The following is a 14,541-nucleotide window of genomic DNA, read 5'->3' as shown; positions in this document are numbered from 1 at the left end:
GGTTATGCGTTTTTCTTGGTGATGTTAAGTTGGCGATACTTCACACAAAATTGCCACTATCTGTCCTTCTTTTTAACTAATACCACAAGGAATGTTAAGAGACTGGAGGATGGTTAAATAATGTCCTTCGCTAGCATCTTGTTCACCTCCTTTTGAGTGACGCTCCGCTCGTAAGCAGACACTCTGTAGTGACGGCGGTGAACAGTGTTCGCATCACCCGTGTGTATGCAATGCTGAACAAAGGACGTCTGCCCTAGAGGTTAGTTGCAAAAATCGAAAATATTCTGGTAGGCCTCGAGAGGACTCCATAGGGCTTCAACTTGCGGAGGCGGAAGATTAGTGGCAATCAAGTCTGCAATTTGTCAGCTGCCCGAATATGCTGCGAGCGGTGTGCGCTGCGTTGAAACAAGGGTGTCTAAGGCAAGCACTTCGGTTTGTGAATCAAGCAACGGACAAAGTTGGGCCACAGAAATGCCATTGGAAGCACTTGATTCATGTAGCCGAAATTTACAAGCGATATACAAGTTTTGTTATATGTGATGCTGAGCACGGTGTAGTGAACTGCAACATTATGCGCAAGGAGTACGTCGGTGAGAGGTGTAACCATCGGGCACAGCTGGGGAGCACAGGAAATCGATGTACGTCATAGTTTTGGAGGGCAGGTGAACAAAGTCGCTTAATTGCAATCGGCAGGTAGGTTGGTACGGGGCATCACTGAGTTATGGCAGCTCAAGGTGGAGCATGCCAGCGGTGTAATCAATCAGAGCAGAATTAGCGGCAAGAAAATCGAGGCCTAGCATGAGGTCGTGGGCAAACGTTGCAAGGACAGTAAAAATGACGACCACTTGATAACCGGCTAACATAAGCTGAGCTGTGCACATACCGACGACAGGGACTGTTGCGCCATCTGCAACTTAGACGACACTAGTCAAAAGAGGCGTGAGCACCTTTTTCATGCAACGACTAAATTGTGAACGCATAATAGAGGCGTCAGCTGCCGTCATAATCAAAGCTTCAACAGGTGCGCCATCAACATATACTTCAAAGGAGTTCCGGTTCAAACGTAAGGGCAACAGAGGATTTTTCGGTAACGTCGACAGGGCAGCTTCACCTCCAGAAGCTGCGCAGCCTAGTTTTCCGGGTACATGCAGCTAAAGGATGGCGAGGGAGAGCGGCGGCGCGCATTTGAACGAGAAGGGCGGCTTTCAGGGGGAGGCGACGACGGGCAGGGTGGCCATGGTCCTCAGGCGCAGTAAAGGCTGTAAACTCAGTGGGGGTCGGATAACGCTGGTTCGGTGGACGAAGTGAGTTACTGTAAGCGGGGCACGAGCCAGAAGGCATAGATGGCCACTTTTTGTGGCAGTAACGAGCGAAGTGTCCCGCGCGACTACAGCAGATTCAGATTGGCTTATCATCAGTAGTTCGCCATTCAGACGGGTTCCTGGTTTGAAGAGAGTACGGACGGAGACGTCTCATGTCCACAGAAGCTATCAAGGGATCATATTATCCAGGGTGGGTGTAGTGGACAGGATACCCATGTTAGCGAATTTCTGGCGGACAACAGCCTGGATCAGGAAGGCAGCTGACGTTGAGGCGTCGGGTAACGTCGGTTTGTTGGCAGCCGGGTAAGCGGCCTCGAGTTCACGTCGGACGATCCGCGTCACGTCTTCGGTTGTAGACGGTTGACGAGGGGCGGCTTCGCAACTCGACGTTGCAGCGGTGTTGGGTAGGCGCTGGAACTGGTGTAAAATGCGTCGACTGATTATGTGCTCAAGACAGCGGCACTCTTTGATTACAGCGTCGATGGTCGTTACGTTCGTAAACACAAGCAGGCTCAACACATCGTCGGTGATTACTTTTAAAATATGCGAGATCTTGTCAGCCTCAGTAATGTCGGGATCGGCCCTTTGACACAACGCTAAGACGTATCAAATTAAAGTCAAGTCGGGCTCGGTGGACGTCTGTATACGTACGGCCATTTGCTTTCGGGGATCAAGCTGTTGACTAAAGGGGTTGCCAGAAAGGTCTCGGGGCTGTTGTTTAAACATTTGCCAGCTTGTGATTTCGTGCTCGTGGGTCTCAAACCAGATGCGAGAGGTCTTTTCGAGATAGGAAATAATATTCTAAAGCATAACGGTGAGTCCCAGCCATATTGCTTGCTGACGCGCTCGTGCATACAAAGCCACGTGTCCATATTCGCGTTCTTCTCTCCAGTAAATATACCAGGATCACGGGGCTGTGTTAGGGCGACGTACCAGGTTGTTGTCGTTGCTGAGGTTGGTGGCTAAGGCGTATCCTCACCTGGAGCCATGGTAGCAGATTTAAGAAGGTGTCCACTGCGTAGCTCCGTTGTCAAAAGAGCACCTAGCACTTCCTTCAAAATATTACGTGAAAAATAACAGCAGTCAGTCCGCAGCCTCGACACAACTCACCGACCACGTCCACTTTTTCACTCTCAATCTGAGGCGCCCTTTTTTGGGTATGTCCCACTATGCCCTGCTGGAGTCAGCCGAAATCACGTAACAATATAATGAAAGGCAATGATGAAGACGCTTTTCACATGTTTGTGGCAAAATACCCACAGACCGTCACGGCTGTGATTCAGCTCTGTCAAAGTTTTGATGAGCTGCGCAAGCAGCAAATTTGTGCATGCCACGTTATTATGAAAACAACAGATCTTTCGGCTTCCGAGTGCAAAAGCAGTGGCCCCGGTTACACCGTATTGATGTCTTGAATGCAATAGTAAATTCGGGAGGAAGCTGTTTGACAGCTCTCTCTTGAGGACACTATCAGCGAGAACCCCACAGCACTGAACCACTCAGTTCACCGTGCTGTTCAGACGCAAGTTGCTGAGGCTCTCCTTTCACCCGCGTCCCCAATATCAGTTACTGCTCCGCTGACTTATGCAAAAGCTGTCCACCGACTGTTCGCCTAACTGCAGCTTTCTTAATACAGTTCAGCTATCAACTACTACAGGTTCCCAGTTTCAGTTTATACGGTAAATTGACCCTTCTCACCACCTCGACCACCAGTAAACTCTTGGCGTACTCCGGATATGCGGCCCGTCTGCTACAACTGTGCTATTACAGCGCATGTCGCTTGCTAAGGTCGTCGCCGTAGATTCAACTCTAATGATGCTCAGCATTCCGGCAGCATCACTCGGTAATCATCATCGCATGTTTCACCTGATGCGCCTGACTCCCGCTCTCATCGAGCAGACTTCAGCTCACGTCAATCTCCTTTACCCCGTCTTCGGTCTCTTTACCCCATGCTTCGCTATTAAAACCACGCCCAGGAGGAAAACTAACAGTCACAGTTCCCGAGACAAGAACTACGCCACCGACGAAACTTCCAAGGCCTCATCTCTCACCCCCTAACGAAATTCCCGTGTTTGTGGACGGTTTTGCCACAACTGCTCTTGCCAACACAGGTGCCGCTATTTGTGTAATCGGGTGCACGTTAAAAACCCCAGGTGGTAGAAATTTCTGGAGCCCTCCATAATGGCGTCTATATTAACCATATGGTGGTTTTAGGATGTTAAACCCCACGTATCAATCTGTGAATCATTTGTGTATTCAGAGAAGTTATACCGCAAACTGAACAAACCGACGACTTTTCTGGTTGACATTTCTTTACGCACAGTGACTTCGAAGCTTGTCAAGCCTTCTGCCACATGCACTGCTCGTGTTATGATTCCAGAAGTGCTTTACATCATTGAATTTGTCGTCCATTCGCATGCGTCTCAAGAAATCATCCCGGGATGGAACTATATTTCCGCTAATCATGTGGTTGTCCACTGCGCTCATGCACAACTCGTTTTGTTTTCATTCAGCACGGCATTTGTAGGTCTTTCTTGCTCAAACTTCTCTCGTCATAATCCATTCCCTTGTCAGGCTAACTAATTGCATGACGAATGTATTGGGCGTCTTGATGCTTATGATACAATCTTTCCTTTAGATGCCTCTTCCAATACGACGCTGATGTCCGCAGACGCTGTCACGGCTGCCACCGAACCCTCACTACCTGACTTAGACGTTCTGTTGTGCAGCGTGGACACCGGGCTTACGCAAGACCAGCGTAATCAGCTCTTTCAACTACTTGACCTTTTCCGCTCCTCCTTCAACCATGGACAACTTCCCTTTGGACTCACGTCAGTTGTTGCTCAGCATATCGACGCTGGTCATCATAATCCGCTTGGTTAGCGTCCTTACCATGTCTCTCAAGCTAAATCATCAATCAAACCGCTGATGAGGTGCTGCGACGTGGTATCATTCAACAGTCACGCAGTGTTTGGGTTTCGAAAGTGGTCCCCGTGTGAAAAAAGGATGGCTTCAATAGATTTTGCGCGAAGTATCACCGACTAAACAAGATCACACGCAAGAATGTTTATTCCCAGCCACACATTGATGACGCCTTCGATTGCCTGCAAAGTTTGGAGTTTTTCTCTTCGCTGGATCTGCGCTGTGAATAATGGCAGGTGCCAAGGGCCGAAACAGACCGCCTAGAAATGACATTTGTGACCCTTGACGACTTATAAGAAGTTATTGTTTTGGGTTTAGGTGTGTGCAATGCACCTGCAACTTTTTAAAGGATGATAGACATTGTCCTTAGGCGACTTGACAATGACAATGACAATGACTTTATTTTCGCATCAATACAATGGATGATACGACGGGGCGGGCGGAAAAGGCTGTCGTTTGGACAGCTTGACGAGGCCGCTGGCCCCCTCATTGGCACCTAACAGCAGTGTACAACAACAAGAAACCAACTTAAATCAGCATTAATTAATATAAGACATATATAAAAAACAATAATATCTAAGTTTACAGAATTGAAATCCTTTGCAGAGACAAAAAAAAGAAAAAAAAGAACAGTAGAATAATGCCGCATCACAATAACGTTTTTCCTATGTGACCTTAATTATTCATACGCGCGAGATTTAGAAATGAGAGGCGTCAGAAGAATGCTTTTCAAGAAGTATTTGTTTTGAGTTCAAAATAACTGTTTATGGCTTTAAAAGACATGTCTCTAATAGTAGCCGTTCGCAAATTATTCTGTTTATGATTCTTGGTAAGCTGTTTCCGAGCGTTTGTTTTCCATGTATTGTTCGCACTGTTGGTATTTTCCAGTACTCTCTTTTACGTGTTGCATGCACAGGGGTGTTTTCTTGTAACCTGGAAAGACGCTTAAGAAAATCTGATGTGGCTTTTAACTGTTGTTTATATGCCTTACACGAACAGTAATCATATAGTGTTGTGGCTGGAAGTATCTTATATTTTAAGAAATACTCACGTGTGTGGAAATGTATTGGGACATTTTCAATTGTGCGTAAGAACTTTTTTGTGGGACGTTTATTCTGTGTAGATTTTCTTGTGAAGTGGTGCCCCAAAATAAATGACAATAGTTAAGTCTGGATTGAAACAAACTGTTGAAAATTAGCATCATAATGTTATGTGACAGTATATGACGACTGCGGTAAACAACACTAGTCACTTGAGAGAGCTTTGTCACTAGGCAATTGACATGTGCATCCTAGGATAATGTTTCCTGAAAGACGACACCTAATGTTTTAAAACTGGACACGAGGGCGATAGGTGAGGAGTTTACTGTTGAAGTTTTGTTAACTATCTTTTTATTTTTACTGCAAAATAACATAATTTTTGTTTTACTTGTATTTAATTTGAGACTGTTTTGAGATGCCCATTCGTCTAATTTTTGTAAAGTTAGGTTAGCTTTATCTATTATTTCATCAGCTGGATTCACTATAAAAAATGCTAGTATCATCAGCGTAAATTATAAATTTTGTCTCAAGGTTTATGGCAATAATATAAATAATATAGAGATTAAAAAGGAATGGGCCTAAGATACTGCCTTGTGGCAAACCTGAAGACACGGCAAGAGGACTAGAAAGATCCTGGTTTATGTCAACTCGCTGAATGCGATGTTGTAGATAGGATTTTATGAGTTCTGCCACCTTGCCGCGGTAGTCATAGCGTAACAGTTTCTCTAATAGAAAGGTATGAATTATAAGAACGAATGCTTAAGTGGAGTCAACGAAATTCCTACGACTAATACGCTTTCGTTAATTGCTGTTATTATTAGGTCTTTTTGAGCCAATAACGCAAGTAAAGAGCTAAGACTATTGCGGAAACCGAATTGGAAAGGTGTTATAAAGTTATGTTTTTCTTCAATTCCGGTAAATCGATTCACAATATTTTTTCAAGTACTTTTGAAAATAATGAAAGAATATATATATGGCGATAGTTACCCGTGTCATTTTATTACCCTTTTTAAAAAACACCGTCACACGTGCAGCTTGCATTCTGCAGGGAAAGACAGCCTGGTTTACACAGGTTGAAAAATGTAAGAAAGAGAAGGTGCTAATAGATCAATTACATGCTTTACGGGTTTAATCTGGAAGCCATCTATGTCTTTTGCTTTACTGGTATTTAGGTTATCAGTTATATAAATTACTTCAGGCTCATTTACAGGGTTCAAAAATTTGTGTTTGTAATATGAGGAAGGCTATTTACATTGTATTGTCAAACGGGAATGTTTGCGACGCTAACAAAATGCTTATTAAAAGCGTTTGCAAGCAGTGTACCAGAGAGCTCTTCACCATTTACCTCTAATTTCGTTATCTTTTCAGGAGTGGTGTTTACTTTTAAGATGCTTGAGCCTTTTCCACATAAGCTCAAGACATTCGGCAGTGGTGGTGAAATAGTTCACAAAGTAGTTACGCCTAGCTTTCTCTATATCCTTATCCAAGCGATTACGACATGATTTGAATTGGTGAAGCAGCTCACAGTCTTTAGTTTGAATAAATCTGCGGTTTAATTTATTCTTCTCCTTGTTTCTAGAAAGGAGCTGAGAGCTTATCCATGGCTTTCGAATTTTCCGCCTCTGCTTCATGCAAGTGGCCGAAAAACTAGTTTAATATATTGGTTTAAGAATATGACGAAAGATTTCTTATACCCTGTTTGCGTCACAACACCTTAACACTTCCTCCCAAGAAATATGTTCTATATGTCTACAAAATAATGAAAAAGTTTCTTCTGTAATTCTCTGGACAAAATGTTTAAATTTCAGCCTCTTACTACGTATATGCATGTTGCAGCGAAAAAAATAGGTAGATGATCACTTATATCATACGCGAAAACACCTGCTTTTACACTTGCGTAATTTATATTTGTGAAAAAGATATCGATTAAAGATAAGGAATGTTGAGCTATATTAGTCGGTAAATTAATTACATTAACTAGGCTGTTTATCAAGAGTAAAAAATCAAGCTTTTCCTTGAGAGAGTCATTCTTCATCATATTAATTATAATGTCACCACCAAACACAACATCAAAATTATGTTCGTCAATGAACTCTGCAATTGATTCAAGATAACTAAAAACGGAGCTATAGCACCACTGAGAGGACGGTAGCAGACAGTTATTACAATGATGTGCACTTCATTTGACAGCATTTCACAGTCATGTGTAGTGACAGAAAGTTCAGATAGCAATTCACAAGTAAATGCTTCCTTAATCAAAATGCATATACCGTCACCGCATGAATAGGAACGATTTAAATAAAATGTATTGTAGGATGGAAGGCGCAAAACAACAAGATCATTCATACACCAAGTTTCTGATAATATTATTTTATATGTAATGATGAATGTAGTGGGTCATGCAAATCTCGGCAAACACATTGTCAGTGCTAAGCACGAGACGCTCGGCCCGGACTGTCGCTGATTTCGCTAGCTAGGCCTACGCTCCTACCTGGTGTCGGATAACAGTTTTGACTGTCTCCGTTCTTTATTATAATTGGTGGAGTTCGCGGGGTCTCCTTGCAATCCTGGAATTGCGAAGCCGGACTCTACCTGCTGTCATGACCACTGCATCTGCCACAAGCCCTCCTCCTATGGCTTCCCAGACCATCCTGTGCTCCGGCGTGGGCCGTCAGCGGGATCCTCCCATATTCAGCGGCACTGACGATCATGACGTCGACGACTGGCCGGCAACTTATGAACTCGTGAGTGTCTTGAACAAATGGGACGAAGCCACAAGACTGGCCACTGTCGGCATTTACCTCAGTGGCATTGCCCACTTATGGCTTCGGAACCATGAGACCGACGTTCCCACCTGGACAGCATTCAAGGCAAAGTTCAGCGAAGTCTTTGGTCGTCCTTCTGTCTGCAAACTTTGTGTGGAGCAGCGCCTTCAGTCGAGATTTCAACTGCCTGGTGAAAACTTTACAAGTTACATAGAAGACGTCATTGACTTGTGTTAACGCGTCGATGTGAACATGACAGAGGTGGACCGCATCAAGCACATTTTTAAGGGTATTGACGAGGACGCTTTCCAGATGCTCATTTCAAAAAGCCCTGCTACTGTCGCCCAAGTTACCGAGCTCTGCCAAAGCTATGATGAGCTCCGCCGGCAACGTCTCGTCACCCGCCGTGCTGTCCCACATCAGGTATCGATGACCGGCTTAACTCCCTCGCAAGACCCCGTCCTCCTCTCGCAGATCCAAGATTTCGTGCACGAAGAAGTTGCCCGCCAACTCTCGCTCATCTTTGCCCTACTGGAGCGCAGTGCACCGCTTAGCCCTACTCTAAAGGAGCGCTAAGCGGTGCACTGCGCTCCGGTAGGCCAGAGATCAAGTGTCTGAGGTCCTTCCTCCGCAGCTGGTGCCAACAGTCAATGCACCATTGACGTACGCCGAAGCAGCAGCACGACCACGACCCCAGACGTTCCAAGCGCCGCCTCCACTGCCTGCTGCTGTCTATGTCGCCCAGCCGCCACGACCTCCAGTTCGACGAGTCCCTAATTCATGGCGCAGTGCCGGCAACCGACCGATATGCTTTTCGTGAGGTCTACCTGGGCACGTCGCACGTCTGTGCCGCCACCGCCCACTCCACTCACGTAAAAACCTACGTCCATATGAGAACGATTACACGCACACTCAATACACCCCAGACCCCGAATTGTACGCTCCTCGTCCAAGCCACCGACCAGCTCCTGATCGCCGATCTCCTTCTCCACGTCGACGCTCGCCCTCCCCGATGCGCCGACGCCCCCCTGCAATCGACGCGAAAAACTAAATGACGCAGTTCCCGAGGCAAGAACCGCGTCCTCGTCGCAAAGCACAAGCCCTCTTCGTTCGCCGCCGAATGTAAATAATGCCGTTCTTGAAAATATACCCGTACTTGCCCTTATTGATACTCGTGCCCAATTTCTGTCATCGCCGAAAAAGTTTGCCGTTAAATTCGAAAAGTGACAACGCCTTATTTAGGTTCTTGTCATCATACTGCCACTGCACAGCCTGTGCAGCCTGTGGCCGCGTGTACTGCCAGACTTGTAATTGAAGAAATGCCCTACACAGTGCAGTTCGTAGTACTCCCGCACTGTTCTCATGACATCATTTTAGGTTGGGATTTCCTCTCCCATCACCAAGCCGTCATTGATTGCGCCCGTGCCGAAGTCGCCTTTTGTCCCCTTGGTGATGCACTACCAGTGCACTATCGCCCTTCCGACGCGAAGTTGGTCATTAGTGACGACACACAAATTCCTCCACGCGCTACTGTCTTCGCACCTGTGTCGTGTTCCACCGTCGTCGACGCTACCGCATTCTTCACGCCTTCCGCTGCTTTCGTTCATCGCCACCTATCACCGCTCCCAAACGCTCTCGTTACTATTCAAGGTGGTGCGACCAACGTGCCTGTGGAGAATCCATTCCCACTCACAATTATGTTACTTTGAGGCGAATGTATTGGTTCGATAGAATCATTCGAAACCATCGCTACACTTGACCTTCCTGATGAATCATCGGAAGCCAGCGCCCTCTCCTGTAGTTCCGTGAATGACCCTTCCACTACCGAAATTTTCAACCGTGTCATCGACGAAGGCCTAAACCCACAACAGAGGTGTGAGCTTTTGAGCCTCTTTGACAAGTTTAGACCATCTTTTGACAGTCACAGTGCTACTTTAGGTCGAACATCTACCGTATGCCACCAGATCGACACTGGTAATCACCCACCACTATGGCAGCGACCATACCGTGTTTTGCCGACTGAACGCCGTATCATCGATGAACAAGTAGGTGACATGCTAAAGCGAGGCGTCGTTCAACTGTCAAACAGTCCTTGGGCGTCGCCGGTTTTAGTTAAAAAGAAGGATGGCAAGATACGCTTTTGCGTAGATTATCGTCGCCTAAACAAAATAACACGAAAGGATGTTTATCCTTTGCCTCGAATCGATGATGCCCTCAACTCTTTACAAAGTGCAGAGTTCTTTTCCTCCCTTGATCTACGCTCTGGGTACTGGCAAGTGCCCATGAATCCTAATGATAGACCAAAAACTGTCTTTGTTACACCAGACGGCTTATACGAATTTAACGTGATGCCATTGGGGCTATGCAATGCGCCGGCAACATTTGAGTGCATGATGGACACTATCCTACGAGGCCTCAAATGGAACACGTGTTTGTGCTACTTAGACGATGCAGTGGTATTCTCGTCCGATTTTCCCACCCACCTTCGTCGCTTGGAACACGTTCTACGCTGCCTCTCTGCCACAGGCCTCCAACTCAACTTGAAGAAGTGTCACTTTGGAGCGCGCAAGCTGAACATTCTCGGACACATAATGTCGAAGGATGGCGTTCTTCCTGACCCCGCTAAGCTACGTGCTGTTCGCGAGTTCCCGAGCCCCGCGTCCCTCAACCAGCTGCGTAGTTTCATTGGGCTTTGCTCATACTTCCGCCGCTTCGTCCGGGATTTTGCCTCGATCATGGCGCCTCTGACAGACCTACTTCAGGGAGACCGCAATCTATCTGCGTGGTCTCCAGCTTGCGACAGTGCCTTTGCGAAGCTCCGTGAACTGCTTACAACACCACCCATACTGCGTCATTTCAATTCAAGCGCTCCCACAAAAATCCACACAGATGCTAGTGGTGTCGGTCTTGGCGCTGTACTCGCCCAACGAAAGCCTGGTTACCAAGAATATGTTGTTGCGTACGCGAGCCGCACTCTTACAAGAACAGAAGCAAATTATTCGGTAACTGAGAAAGAATGCCTAGCAATTATCTGGGCCATTACAAAATTTCGGCCTTATCTGTACGGCCGCCCTTTCGATGTTGTTACTGACCACCACGCGCTTTGCTGGTTATCCTCCCTCAAAGATCCCTCAGGACACTTGGCACGATGGGCTTTACGGCTCCAAGAGTACGACATCCGCGTCATTTAGCGCTCAGGCCAGAAGCACGCCGATGCCGACGCTCTTTCGCGTTCGCCTGTTTCTACTGATATTGCGAGTGTCTCCATCCAAGACAACTTCCTTCCACTATCAGGACTCATCAACATGGCTGTGAGCAGCGCAAAGATTCGTGGATTGTGTCTCTGATGGATTACCTATCTGAAACACTCACCCACCCGCCATCTCGAGCGCTACACCGACAAGCCTCTCACTTCGCCATCCGTGATGGAATACTTTATCGCCGCAACTACCACCCTGACGGTTGCAAATGGCTACTCGTCATACCCAGGCATCTCCTCGCCAGCATATATGCTGCTTTCCATGCCGATCCGCAGTGTGCGCACGCTGGTTTGTTTGAAACCTACGCCAGGCTACGTTTTCGGTTTTATTGGCGTGGCATGTACACATTCGTTCAAAAGTACATTCAATCTTGCACAGAAAGCCAACGCCGCAAGCACGATTCTAGCCGTCCTACTGCACCAATGTAGCTGTTACCATGCCCAGTGCGACCATTCGACCGGGTTGGAATAGACCTTTATGGTCCTCTACCATATACATCAGCTAAAAATCGCTGGATTATTGTAGCGATCGACCATCTCACGAGATATGCAGAAACGGCCGCTCTACCAGCCGCGACGGCCCGTGACGTTGCGTCTTTCCTGCTGCAACGTTTTGTTCGGCGTCACGGCGCTCCACGTGAACTTTTGAGCGACCGAGGCCACGTCTTTCTCGCGGATGTTATTCGAGAACTTCTTGCAGAATGCCATGTGATTCACCGCTGTACTACCGCATATCGCCCACAAACAAATGGCTTGACCGAGCGCTTCAACCGAACTCTTGGCGACATGCTTTCTATGTATGTCGCCTCAGACCACACCAACTGGGATCTTATCCTTCCTTACGTAACGTACGCTTACAACACGGCACCTCAAGCGACGACAGGCGTTTCTCCATTCTTTTTACTTTATAGTCGAGAACCATCATCTCCAATAGACACCATTCTCCCCTACCGACCCGACTCATTCGAAGGCACACCAGTTTCCGGAGCCGCGCGGTATGCGGAAGAATGTCGGCAATTAGCTCGCACCCTTACAACACAAGAACAAGGGCTACAGAAATTTCGTCACGACGATGGACGGTCCTACTACCAATTTTCGCCCAACTCTCTTGTTTGGCTGTGGGTGCCTCCCAGTGCTACTCCTGATATCTTTACAAAATTTGTCAGCAGGTACCATGGACCTTATCGCGTCATAGAACAAACTTCCGCTGTTAAGTACCTCATCGAACCCCTCACGGCCACTGTGGACCTGCGTCGCCGAGCCTGCGAAATCGTACATGTGGATCGCCTCAAACCATATCACGAACCACTTGTCCTCACGACACCTTAGAACACTTACTTGGCACCATCTTCAGCGAGGGGGAAATATGTAATGATGAATGTAGTGGGTCATGCAAATCTGGACAAACACATTATCAATGCTAAGAACGAGACGCTCGGCCCGGACTGTCGCTGATTTCGCTAGCTGGACCTACGCTCCTACCTGGTCTCGGATAACAGTTTTGACTGCCTCCGTTCTTTATTATACATCAAATGAAAAACTGAGATGTTCAAGAAACAAACAAAGATCGGGCTTCTTATTTATTACAGAACAGATATTTAGGTGAAAGCTTTTAAATGACTTGAGGAAAGGTTTCCCGATGCATTGCTCACACACTGAGGGCAAAACATAGGTCTCAACGTTTGTGTCTGCCATTGAGTTAGAAAATCACAGTGCCTTGCCGCGGTGGTCTAGTGGCTAAGGTACTCGGCTGCCAACCCGTCGGTTGCGGGATCGAATCCCGGCTGCGGCGGCTGCATTCCCGATGGAGACGGAAATGTTGTTGGCCCGTGTGCTCGAATTTGGGTGCACGTTAAAGAACCCCAGGTGATTGAAATTTCCGGAGCCCTCCACTACGGCATCTCTCATAATCATATGGTGGTTTTGGGACATTAAACACCACAAATCAATGAAATCAAAATCACAGGGCTCTTAGCCTAGTTAATCGAGATTATCTGCGGTGGCAATCACCACCGCCTGTTCACCATCTGCTTTGCGAACAAGTACCCGACCGTTGTTGTGCCACACATACATATACATTGCCCTTTTGGCCCAGTTTTTTGCTTCAAACAGAAGAGCACGTGTTCGTTTGGTCACAGTTTTCTTCATAAAGATTGCATCATTTCTGTCACCTAATTTCTTTCGGGTCAACCACCACCGATCCCTATCAGCATGCTTTGCAAAGTGAGATATAATGCCGGGGATTTTATCTTTCTTAGACTTTAGGTGGTGAACCACGACCACGTCGTTTGCCAATAGCTGTGGAAGCTCAAGTTGTGTGGCGAGATCGTTTAGCTTGTCGATGAAGTTTTCTTTTTCTGTCTGTTTAATGCCATAAAATTCTAGGTTAAGGCGGCAGCTTTTCCATTCGAGGGCGTCAATTTCAGCTTCGAGGTGATTAACATCGCTTTCGTTTTTCTCTAGTATTTCAGTGTGACTTCTGAGTTCTTTTATTTCCTATTCATGTTTCTCGGTAATTTTCCGCAGTTCATCATACTGCTCCGACCAAAATTATAAGGAACCCTATATGCCCTTTACTACTTCCTTAAGTGGTAACATTTGTTCAAGCTTAGAACTTATGTTTTTTAACATTATGCGAATATCTTGCTGGCCTGATTCATTACTTTCACTTGCTGATTGCAGTGGAGTTTTCTGTCTCCTACAAGACGTACAGCGCTAAGCTTGGCGACACGCTTCCCCCTTTGTTTTGAGCATTGTCACAGAAATTCCCGAACATTTTTCGGTGTGAAAAGTAGAAGTACAGCCACTACACACAACAAAAGTGTCCGTTCCCATGAGCCGTACCTGACAGTTGAAACATAGCATATTGGACGCCATAATCACTTTTTTGGCAGCAGCAGCAGCATCAAGGAGGAAGCAAAGAAGCGAAATAAAAACTTCAACGATACTAACCTGCGAAAAAGCAGGCGCTAATTTAAGTGTTACCTCGATGCTGCCGCGGCTGCCAATGTGACGCAGTGCCTTGTGTGACTGCCTTATATGTTGTCCATCCACCGAGGTGCTGTATGACGGCTGCGGCTGGCTCCACTGTAGGTTCTTCTGCTTGGTCATCAGTGATTCAGACGGTGCTTGAAGGCAACTGTGTCTGGCTCCCGTGGGCTTTGTCGCATGCGCCGCCCTTTCAACAGCAGCAGAAGCTCGGTGAAGGTGGTATCAGGAAAGCCGATTATATCTGC

General features: G+C 46.7%; 1 pseudogene; it reads right to left on the bottom strand.

The window, feature by feature from the left end:
* Positions 1-13,285: 13,285 nt before the first annotated feature.
* On the bottom strand, positions 13,286-14,278 carry LOC119168178 (uncharacterized; annotated as a pseudogene).
* Between the last annotated feature and the right edge of the window lie 263 nt (positions 14,279-14,541).

The sequence above is a fragment of the Rhipicephalus microplus genome, unplaced genomic scaffold, assembly GCF_043290135.1.
Source record: "Rhipicephalus microplus isolate Deutch F79 unplaced genomic scaffold, USDA_Rmic scaffold_12, whole genome shotgun sequence".
In the NCBI taxonomy this organism is placed as follows: domain Eukaryota; kingdom Metazoa; phylum Arthropoda; class Arachnida; order Ixodida; family Ixodidae; genus Rhipicephalus; species Rhipicephalus microplus.
This window is presented reverse-complemented; position numbering and strand designations above follow the sequence as displayed.